The following is a 12182-nucleotide window of genomic DNA, read 5'->3' as shown; positions in this document are numbered from 1 at the left end:
TGTGCTGCTCAGTGGATTGTGCATCATAGTGTCTTATCTCCCAGAATGGATTTTAACTTGTATTTATGTGGGGAACAATGTGACTTGATGCCACAGATTAGAACACTGGGAAAGCACAGAATGGGCAGATTTGGAGGAATAACATTGTTGGAAATCATAGTGCATTTAGTTCATTGGTTGATAATAACCACGGCAAAGAGAGTAGTTTTCAATAATATTTAACAAATATATCTTACTAGTCATAGTAAATAACAAAATCTCAACAGGTGTTTCTTTTGGGAGGAGAATATGCCCCAGAATACTGACTAATAAATCTTATGCATTCACTTGCATTTGCCTTCAAGCTTTCATGCATGTGGATATATAATACATTTTGCCATCCCCTGCCTCCCCCCCACTCTAACCCCATTATATCGTAATAAAAGTGATAAAATATTGGATATACATGCAGCTTTTGTTTCCCAAAATATTGCATTATATAATGCACTGCATTAGAGAAATGCCAAAAGCTTCACCACAAAGACATGAAGGAAATGAATTGTTGGATTAAGATTTCTAGACATCTGAAGGGATAGCTAAAACTTGTTCGGAAAGATGAGATTTGATGCAGTTTCAAAGCTGCACAGAAAACTAGAAGTAATTTCATTGGATGGAACCTGGCTAGTTGAAACTACTACAAAAATGTAAGATGAGAAGCTCAAAAAGCCAGAATCAGATAAAAGTGTTTTTTATGTGTAGTATATGTGGGTGGTAAAGGAAGAGACTACTGAGATAGGGACATGAGGACTGTAAAATGAGTCTATGCCAGTGCACAAATTAATAATGGGCAAATGAGACTTGATGTATGTAAAGCATTGTAACCAGGAACAAACCACAGAAGTGTGTTGTGTTGGGTTGGGTGGGGAGGCAGAGGGGGGATTGCAAGGATAGAGACCTCCAGGTGCAGCTAAAACTATGTGGACTTCACACCCCTCCTCAGCATACTTCTAGCTTCTGCAGGGATTGCTCTCTCCGCGACTCCCTTGTCCACTCGTCCCTGCCCGCAGATGATCCTCCCAGCACTTATCCCTACACCGCACTATGTGTTACACCTGTCCCTACACCTCCTCCCTTACCACCATTCAGGGCCCTCGACAGTCCTTCCAAGTGAGGCAGCACTTCACCTGTGAATCCGAGGGTGTCATCTATTGCTCCCAGTGCGACCTCTTCATCGGTGTGACCCGACACAGATTGGGTGACCATCGAGCAGCTTCACTCCACCGCAAAACTAAGGACATCCCTGTGGCCACCCACTTCAATTCCACATCCCACTCCCATACTGACGTCTATCCACAGCCTCCTCTACTGTCACGTTGAGGCCAGACGCAGATTGGAGGAACAACACCTCATATTCCGCCTTGGTAGTTTCCAACCTGACGGCCTCAACATTGATTTCTCTACCTTCTGGTAACCCCTTCCCTCTTCCCCCACCCCCACACTTTTTATTCCCCCCTTCCCCCCCTCCTTTATCTTCCCTCATTCCTGTGGCCCCCTCCCCCCTTCTCTTTCCCCTTCCCCCACCCTCATGACCTGCCCATCTATTCCCCACTTCCCTTTATTCCATGATCCACTGCCCTCTCCTACTGGATTCCTCCTCCTTCAGCTCTTTGCCTCCTCTACCTATCACCTCTCAGCTTCTTGCATCTCCCCCCTCCCCCACCCTCCTACCTTCCCCCTCTCACCTGGACTCGCCTATCACCTGAACTCACCCATTCCCTGCCTGCATGTGCTCCTCCCCTGACACTCTGGTTTCTGCCCTCTCCTTTCCAATCCTGATGAAGGGTCTCAACCCAAAATGTTGACTTGTTTATTTCTCTCCATAGATGCTGCCTGACCTGCTGAGTTCCTCCAGCACTTTTTGTGTGGGATACTTCTTGCTTGTTATGGATTATTCTGGAGTTATGAAATTATTGATGGTGGATATTAATTAAAATGAGAATCAGTCTTCAGGAAATAAAACCTGTTTGCAATTTAACTTCAACTGATACTTTAAGGGCATTGAAACCAATCATTGAGTGTGGGACATTCTGATTCTGTACCATTGAAACTATGCAGGGGAAGACAATAGATGAAGATTCATGTTAATTGGTGGGCATTGAAAACTTAAGGATGAGATCAGGGAAGGTATTAAGTGGCCATCACCTGTATTAGCACATTGTTAAAGGCATATCCTGTCACTTAATGTGCAGTTCACGACAGGTCTATTTTGTCACTTAGTATTCTGGCTAATATCCAGGGAGCCATCACTCAACACTGTAACTAAAGAGGTATATTTTGGGTGTATGGAGTTTGTGCTGAGATGCTTTCGGACCAGCCACCAGTATTTGAATGTTCAAAGGGCCCTGCTGGTTAGGATGTGCTGTCATTGTAAATATGTAATTCTGCAAAGTTACCTGTCTGCATTCAAAATGTTAAAGTTAAGTAGGTAATTATAGCCATTGAAACTGTAGTTAATTATTTATTGTTGTCTTTGTGTTCCAAAAGTATAAAACATTGAGAGAGGAGAACTAGATTCTCTCCAAAAGATTTGCTGTGTTGAATAAAGGCCTTTTATATCTCCCAGCTACAGTTTCCTTGTGGCTCGGTTCAGCAGTCACAACATAGCTAATGTTCGATCACTTAAAAATGAGCTTGAAAAACTCAGAGCAAAGCTGCTGTTTCAAAGGAAGATGAGGAAATGCAGTATTCTTTGTTTAAACATGGCTCACAGATGACTCACCTGACCCTGCAGTACAACCTGAGGACATCACCATTTTTACATACGTGCACTGTACGATATCCTCAGGGAAGGGGAAAGATGGCGGTGTCTGCTTTATGATCAATGTTTCATGGTGCACTGATGTGATGCTCTTAGCTCAATTCTACTCCCCTGACAATTTTATCTACCGAGGGAATTCATCTTGACCATCTCGTCGGCAGTCTATATACCACCCCAAGCCAACATCAAGATGGCACAGGATGAATTATACTCTGCCATCAATTCAAGACAAGGAAACTTTGATGCCCTATTCATCAATCACTGCGGACTTCAATCAAGCAAACTTCAGGAATGTACTCCCCAAATACAATCAGCTTGTGTCCTGCCCCATAGAGGGGGCGGGTTAACGCTCTAGACCACTGCTACACCACCATCAGGCACGCCTATTGTTCCATCCCTCACCCCCATTTTGGCCAGTCAGATCATCTGTCAATGCTGCTCCTGCCGGCTTACAGAGATTGAAGTGTGATGCACCAATGAAAGGAGTGTTACAGCAGTGGTCTGAGAAGGCTGAGGATCTACTTCAGGACTTCCTTGAGTCAGAGTCTGGAACATGTTCAAGACCACTTCATCCAGCCTGAACGTGTATACCTAAGTCGTCACTAGTTTCATCAAGAAAGGTGTCGATGACTGTGTTCAGACGGAGACAATTAGGACAACCAGAAACTTTGGATGAACAGGGAGATCCACTCTCTGCTAAAGTCCAGATCTGAGGCTTTCAGGATGGACGACCCCATACTGTACAAGTAAACTAAGTATGACCTCTGCAAAGCTTTGAAGGATGCCAAGAGAGAACACCAGAGCAAGCTGGAAGCTCAATTTGATCAAGCAGATGCCAGGCAACTGTGGCAGGGTGTGAAGACCATAATGGGCTACAGGCCAAAATCAGAGGCGATCTCTAGCAAGGATGCATCTCTGCCGGATGAGCTCAATGCCTTTTATGCCCGCTTTGAGCAGGCAAACAAATTTCCATTAAGGCACTTTTCCCCGCCACCACCCCCCCCCCCCCCCCAATCCGCTGCTGGCTCAGTCCTTACATCTCAGTATCTCAGTGACAGGAATCAGACCTGTTTTCACGAAGGTAAACTCTCAGAAAGCAGCCGGACAGGATTGAGTCCCTAGACAGGTTCTGAAATTGTGCACCAATCTCTTTGGCCAATGTCTTTGCCAACATCTTCAACCTCTCACTTCAACAGTCTACTGTCCGGATCTGCTTCAAGGAAACCTCTATCACTCCAGTCCTGAAGAAAAATAAAGTGACCTGTCTCAACATCTACTGACCAATACCTCTAATATTGACCATAATGAAGTGCTTTGAAAGACTGGTAATGGCCCACATCAGCGCCAGCCTCCCAGACAATCTAGACCCCTTGCAATTTGCATACAGGAAATATAGGTCTCAGGTGGACACCACTTCCCTTGCACTACATTCAGCTCTGGATCACCTTGACAATAAGAACACGTGTCAGAGTGCTATTCATTGACTGCAACTCAGCCTTCAACACCATAATACCAAATAAGCTCATCTCTAAACTCTTGGACCTTGGCCTTGGGAGAAAGCCCCCATCTGCAACAGACACCTGGACTTCCTGATCATCAGACCTCAGTCAATCAGAATTGGTCATAACATTTCATCCACCCTGACCCTTAACACTGGTGCTCCCTGGGGCTGTGTGCTCAGTCCCCTGCTCTACTTCCTGTATACCCATGACTGTGTGACCTGATACAGTGCCAACACAACCTTTAAATTCACTGTTATTGGCCAGATCAACAACAATGATAAGACAGAGATAGAAAAAAGCAGGAAGGAGATCACAAACCTTGTGTCATGGTGTCAGAAAAACAACCTAGCCTTTAACGTCAGCAAGATGAAAGAGTTGGTTGTTGACCTAAGGAAACAGAGGGTGAACACAACTTTTTGCACTACTTCAGATTACACTACAATCTTTGCATCATTCTGCTGTTTTGTGCTATTGTTGTACTTATTGTTATACGCATTTTTACCAGGTATACTGTTTACTCTGTGAGCTTCATGTGAACAAGGAAAGGTGTATCTTCTGAAGCAAAGTGCATTCTTGAACAGAACATCAAAGTTGCAGGCAATCTAATTACAAGGTTTAGAGATGGGGTATGAATTGGGCAGCAAGGTAAGGGACTTTGTATTGGGGCAGCCAAGTCAGTGCCTTTGATCAATCTGACAGAACAAGATTGGATGATAAATAGCCTGATGGTTTTTGGTTTTGGAGAGCTGCAGCTATGTGCCATTAGGCTCAAATGCAGAAACTGTCTCTGACTAAAGTTCATGAGCAGTTTGAGGATTGGTAAGAAGGAGTCAGAAATGAGGATATAAGACAGGATTCAACCGAGGAAGGAAAATAGGTCTTTGCAATAGTTGTGTTGGCTACATTTTTGGTAAGTACATTTAGGCCTAGAAAAATAGAGGATATTGATAATCTATGCAAAATGCTGTGGGATGAATTAAGCACCATGGTTAACACTTCCAATAAGGAAGGAAAATGAAGCTGGGACAAAAAACACAGTCATTGGTCAGGATTGGCAGAATGATGAAGTTTTTTCAGGAGGGGGATGATATGAAAATATAATTACCCCTTAAAAGCTGATTGTTGCTCCTTCCTGATTATTTGTATGAACAACCTGATGCATATAGTGGCATGGTTCATTGCAATTGTAACTGCTTATATTTTTGTTAAGTCCAATTCTTTTTTAGCCTTCTGCCTTCTACCATTCCCCTGTCCCCTCCTCCCCCCACTTCCCCAGACCTATCATACAAAATAATTATTGACTTTTACCCTCAAAAAAATGCTCACTTTTCTCTTTCAGCCTTTGCACCCTGTGATCATCCAGGAATTTAAATCTCCACCTAAACTTTCCCGGCCTTGCTCTTCTGAATCAATTGCTCTGTCCAGTGCATTCCTATTTAAAATGGTAATTGTTTAGAAATAAACATTTCCTGATGAGGGAATGCATCTTGTGCAATGTAATCAGGAAGTCTAAATTGAGTTGTTTGTCAATCTGCTGGGATCTTTCCAGAATCAAACTATCCCTGCAATCACTTTTTAAGACTATGACTTGCAGGATAGTAGGTGCAAGAGACACAAGTGACTGCAGATGCTGGAATCTGGGGCAAGAAACAAACTGTTAGAGGAACTCAGCGGGTCGAGCAGTATCTATTGTGGGGGGGGGGGGAGGGGAGGAATTGTCATTTCGGGTTGAGACCCCACATCAGGACTGAGAGTGGGGAAGGAAGATGGCCAGTATGAAGAAGGGAGGGAAGGGGTGAGTCGGGCCAGTAGATGATAGGTGGACCAAGGAGGGGTGAAGGATATTGGGGTGCATTTATTGCTTTTAACAATGGAGACAAAGAAATATTTTGTTTCTGCTGTTCCCATTATTAGTTATCCAGTCTCATCATCAAAGTGACCAACATTCATTTTACTTGTTCTTCCTTTTTTTTACATATTAGTGGAAATATTATATTTCTTGCATGGTGAAGTAGAATGTAGTGGAGAAATTGAACAAGACTGAAAAGGAAATGCCTATGGCTGTAAGTAAAAGTAAAAATGTTTCCTGGTTATCCTGAACTGGTAGGGAAAGGGAACAGTAGAATTTTTTGCATCTCTGCCCTCAACCTTCCAATGCTCCTAAGTTAAGGGAATGCCACCAGACAATAGCTTTAAACAGATTGTCAAAAGAACCAAGATAACATGTAGAAAGGATTTTTATGTCACTGGTGTTTAACATCTGGAGTGCGCTGTCTGAAGGGTGGTGGAGGAAGTTTCAGTCATGGCTTTCAGTGCTTGGGGGAAAAAATTGCTATGATATTGAGAAAAGACAGGAAATAGAACAGCTGCATTGCTCTTTGAAAGAAGATGAACTGCCTCCTTTTGTTGTCATTCCATGATATTTAAAAGATATGAATAGCGGGGAGTTTTGAAAAATGAATGGGATACCAGTAAGAGCAAGATATAAGATGTAGGAGAGTGAACAAATATATTTTTTGTGGTCATAAACTTGTATATTGAGAATGCCTAGTTACCTAGTTTGTTTCTATTATCTGCAAATTTGTTGTCTTGAATCATATGTAAATAAGTATTTACCATCAAGTTGGAATGGATGCAGCTGCAACAAGTTTGGCATCTCTCAAGGTGGGGCAATTTGCTTGATAGGCACCGTTGCCGTGGGACTTGAGTGGCCCCTGTAACTGCATTATAGCTCCTACATGAGGCAACAAATCCTGGTTCTCCTACAACATCCTTTCCCTCTGGCCTTACCACAGCAAAAAGCAAGAGCTCCAATGCATGAGAATTACCATGTTCCCTCCACTTCATGCATCATACTGATTTAGACATATATCACCACTGCAGCATTGTCAATACCAACCAATTCGTTACCTAACAGTACTGCCATTCAACAACAAAACCCACCACTCATCATTTAAGGGCAGTCAGGCTCTGTGTAATGCCTCTACTAATTTACCATTGAGGATGAAGCATAACATTTTATTTTAACTTTGCTTTTTTGGAAGTATGGCCACTATAAACAAGTATGTATCACAAGCTCGTTACAGTACTGATAGATATGATGGATTTTTCCCATACTAATTCCTTAGTCTTGTAATTAATAAGTACCTCATATAATGGAGGTGCTGACTAGTTAGAAGTTGGTTTATAGCAGAGACCTTTGAGTCAGGAATACAATTTCTTTTTTTAAACAATGTTGCATGGACAGGTTCTGACCGGCTTCAGAATCATGAGATTTTACGGCACAGAAGGAGGCCATTTATCCCATTGGGGCTGTGATGGCTCCCTAAGGAAGCTATCCTTGTTCTTCTTCCAAAATCCTTTGAGGAAGTGCATCCAGATCATAACTCACTGGAGTAGACATAATGATTAGCTGCTGAACATATTGTACATAGCACTCTGCAACCATCGTAATTTGACAATGGGCACATTGAATGTTTAGGTAGTAGATAGGTTAGCAATCAGGTGAGCTGCTTTATCTTTGGTGTCAAGCTTCTTGAATATTGTTAAAGCTACAGTCATCCAGGCAAGTGAAGATTATACCATCACATTCCTGGCTTGTGATTTGTAGGTGTAAAGGTATTGAGGAGCAAGAAGATGAGTCTAAGTTACCCAGCCTCCAACCTGCTTCTGTAACCAAAATATTTATGTCTCTGCTCCACAAGCTTCAGGTCAGGATTTTGATGGTGATGGACTTAGTGATGGTAATACCATTGAATGTCAAATGCAGGTGACCAGATTGTCCCTTGTTGGCACTTGTGTGTTGTGAATGTTACTGGCAATAACATTCTAATGTCTCAGAAATAGTTAAATGCCATATCTTGAAATTAAAATTCTTTCTGTTTGTTCTTTGCACTGTGTATTTTTGTATAAAGAACGTTTATTTTGGCCACATGTTGTGTCCCTCTAATCTTTTACTTACACAAATATTATTTCACTCTCCTTATTCAATGACTTCATGTCTTTTAGTTTTTGCCACCCATATTGATTAAAGAACAGTTTGTCTTAGAACATTTTACACTGTTTTCCCTCTGAATTCTACATTCCCAACCACTAACAACTAATGTCCTTGTGACAGCCGCCATTTATCCTTTCCACTAGGATTCTGGTCCCTGCCCGTCCCAAGGGTGCAGTTTCTTCCTATTCTAGTACTAATGCTCACGAACTGGGGTCCTCTTTCCAAGACTACTCCACATAGTTCTCCCTTAGCTATTCATTCATATGCCAATTTGCACATGGGACAGAGACTAATCCAAATATTAAGACCATAAAATCCTGTTTTTGGCTTTAATTTGTAGGTAGTCTCTGAACAGACCTCTTTCCCATGCTGAATTCCTACCTGTCAAATTTCCATTCAAGCATGCCCCCAGGTAAGCAACATACTGCAAGTCTTGGCTCTGCTTCCTTTCAAAGGATGCTTTTGCCTCACTAATTATTGAAACTCTTACAATAACATTCCATTTCCCTTTTTGTTTCTCCTCCCACCTCCCGTTCTGATTGCCTCCAGTTCTACATTATTACTCAGCTTTCTGGCTGTCCTTCCAATGCTCTTAATTCTGATACTCACAAGAGGCATGTATATTATACTTATTGGATTGGATCAGTTTTCAAGGATACTTATTCTCTTTCTCATTTGGGTACACCTTTTGTCAATGGAATCCATTAACTATTGTTTATTTAATCAGTGCAGCAGAGATTCAAGTAAGACCACTGATCAATCTGGTGCATCAGCCTATACTGCTGATTCGATGATGCTCAGTCTATTGATTTATTTCTACAATTTTCTACACTTATTTCACCATTCCAGTTTTTCTGAGTTTTTTATATCATCGAGAAACGTTTTTTTTAGTTTGAACATTTCCTTGATTATTCACATCTGTAGTGATCTCTGCTGACTCTAGATGGAGCAGCTTACTTTCAGCAGCATTAATATCTTTACTATTAACCCATAAGATGATGATTGCCTCAGTATAATATAGCTCCAAAAAAGAAATTAGCGAATGGATCTGTGTTATAGAGGGGCACAATCAATAAAATCCAAATCATATTAAAGACCAAGGATATATGAAATTAAATGGTGTTTCCTTCTGGCCACTGCAGACTCTCTCCCTGGGGTACACAATTTCACAGAAGGCATGAAATGTATTACATATTCCTTCCTATGAACATCAAATACAATGATATAGTAGAGGAGAAGGCAACCAGAATGACTATGCCCACAGATTCTCACACTACAGCAAAGATGTACTGTGCTAATTGGCCTAAGCATAACAATGGTTGAGAATTTATGTACAGTAGTACTATGTATGATAGTACTAACAGAAGACTTATCGGATAGCTATAAAAGCTTTTGACAATGGTACTGCTTTTTTGTCTGTGATTCTGCCAGTATTTCACCATTTAAATTTTGTACTTTTCACTCATCCCACCGTAAGCATCCATGCAATTTATTGCAAATGCAATTTCCACATGCAGCACAGTTTATTTTACTAATAATCCTAGAATCTCCCAAACTCTACCACCTAAAGCTAAACTCTGCCTCAAATCCCAACCCCCACCATCTTGACAGCATCCCAATCCCCAACCCTATACCTGTGATCTTAACCCTGAAACCCCAGTCTTAACTTTGACTCCAATGTCAATATTAATCTTCCCAAGTGCTTATCCTGAATTTTGATTCTGAAATTCGCAACCCAAAGCCCAATCCCTTATTCCTAACTTTGAAACAGACCCACTATTTTAATGCAATCATAACTCTGTCTGTCTTGTCAATAAAGTAAAGTTAAGCAGATTCAGTGACAAAGTTTCTTTCAAGCTTGTTGTTAATTTACTTAGTGACTCATTTACAGTGTTTGGGTTTAGGTTTTGGCCTTCTGGACAAGAGGAGCCAGCTTTCCCCTATCCTGTTAAACTCAGTCATAATTTTACATTCCTCAAGCGAGTCACTTTTGATCTTTTTTTTTCTAGAGAGTTATTTAGTTATTCAGATACATTGATTAAAATAAAGTTTGCACCCTTTAAGAATTGTAACTAATATTATGTATAATTTTGGATTTTGTAGAGTTTGGATAATTTATTGAACTTTCCAAAAAGCTTTTAGGTCCTGTACTAGACATGATTATGTGCAGAACATGTGGGCTTGACTGAACTGACTCAACTAACAGAACTGACAACAGACTAGGTGCAAAACACAAAACAGAGTAGAGGGGAAAGGTGGATACTTGGTTGGCAACTGATGGGAAATTGTGTTCTGTGAGGATTACTATTGGGATCCATATTGTTAACTATTTCAAAAATGATTTGGAATTGACAATAAATGTGGAGGGGGTCACAGTTTCCCTGAGCTTCTAGTCTCCTATCACTTTAATGCTCCTTCCATTTTTCTCCTCTAGTCCTCTACTGCTCCAAGGGTGCCCTGTGAAAGTTCAAGGACAATATCTCATCTTCTGACTCAATATGTTACAACTCTCTGGTCTTAATGCAGGGTGTTTACCCGAAACATCGACCATCCTTTTGCCTCTGCAGATGCTGCCTGACCCACTGAGTTCCTCCAGCAATTTTTTTTGCTCCATATTACAGCATCTGCAGTCATTTGTGTCTCCAATCATCTTACCTGCCGCTTTCCCGATGGCCTAGTCAACTCCACCCTGCTTACCTTGGACCTGCTTCTCCACTATCACATACTCAGACCTGGGAACTCTGGACAGCTCAGGCAGAATAGCACTGGAATTTGGGCAGCAGGGATGTCTCTGCACAAGATTACATGGGGATCCCCGAGACAGAATAGTGGAAATTGGCACTGGTGGCTTTCATCAGCGCCAGTGCCATTCCAGGATTTCTACATGGATGTACATATAATTCCTGAAAGAGAAGATCAATATCATTGCATTGATTTAAGCAAAGGATCACAGAAACCTGAGGAATGTCTTTTTAAAAGAAATCATGAGCTGTCTGTGGCTTCCTGTACACACTGATCACTTGCTGAATAAGCCAAGCCACAACCTTTCCGGTTCTTCCAGAGCAGATGACTATATAGGAGAAATCCTGTGGTAATGGCACATTTTTAGACAGTTCAGTGGCACAAGCAAATGGCAGTGGAGAACATCTACTTCATTCAAAGGTCAATCGAGATGATAAAAGGACAGAAGGCTTTGTTGATAGGACAATATAGAATGGAGTGTCGGTATGTGTGGAGCATAAACACTGCCATGGACCTGTTGGGTTGAATGACCAATGTTTATATTGTAAATGCTTTAGAAACTGAATTTGAGTATGTTTAACTGCCTGAAAGGAACCTCATTGATAAAATAATGTTCTCTACGATAGCACAATCTGAAATCCTGATATGTGACACAGCTCTCGTACCCCAGATACGTTTGTAATTTGGGAACTCCAGGACTTTGTTGCTTCTAGCAAACATGTAGTCAGGATACGAAATGAACATGATAAAACAAGAGTAGGAGTACGCTGTATGCACCCCTGAGCCTGCTCTGCAGTTCCACAAGATCGTGGCTGATCTGATCCTTGGCCTGAGATCTTTCCCGACCAATCCCCATTACCCTTGGCTCCCCTCCAGGCAGCACTGAGTATATTCGAGGAGCCGAGGGAGTGATGGCGTGGGGGCAAAGGAGGGAGGGGTGGGCAAGGAGAGGTGGCCGACGATTGGAAGGGAGATGTGGGGGAGGAAGGGGTGGGAGCATCGTGAAATGGTGCCCCTCCATCAGGTCTCCATCACTCCACCCCCTCCCCCAATGGGGACTCCATCATTCCGACCCATCCCCGGGTCCCGTGCCGGCAACCGCTCCCGTGACGTAATGCGGACCGGCCACGTGACCGATGTTTGG

The sequence above is a fragment of the Pristis pectinata genome, chromosome 10 (genome assembly GCF_009764475.1).
Source record: "Pristis pectinata isolate sPriPec2 chromosome 10, sPriPec2.1.pri, whole genome shotgun sequence".
NCBI lineage: Eukaryota > Metazoa > Chordata > Chondrichthyes > Rhinopristiformes > Pristidae > Pristis > Pristis pectinata.
Note: the sequence above shows the minus strand (reverse complement) of the source record.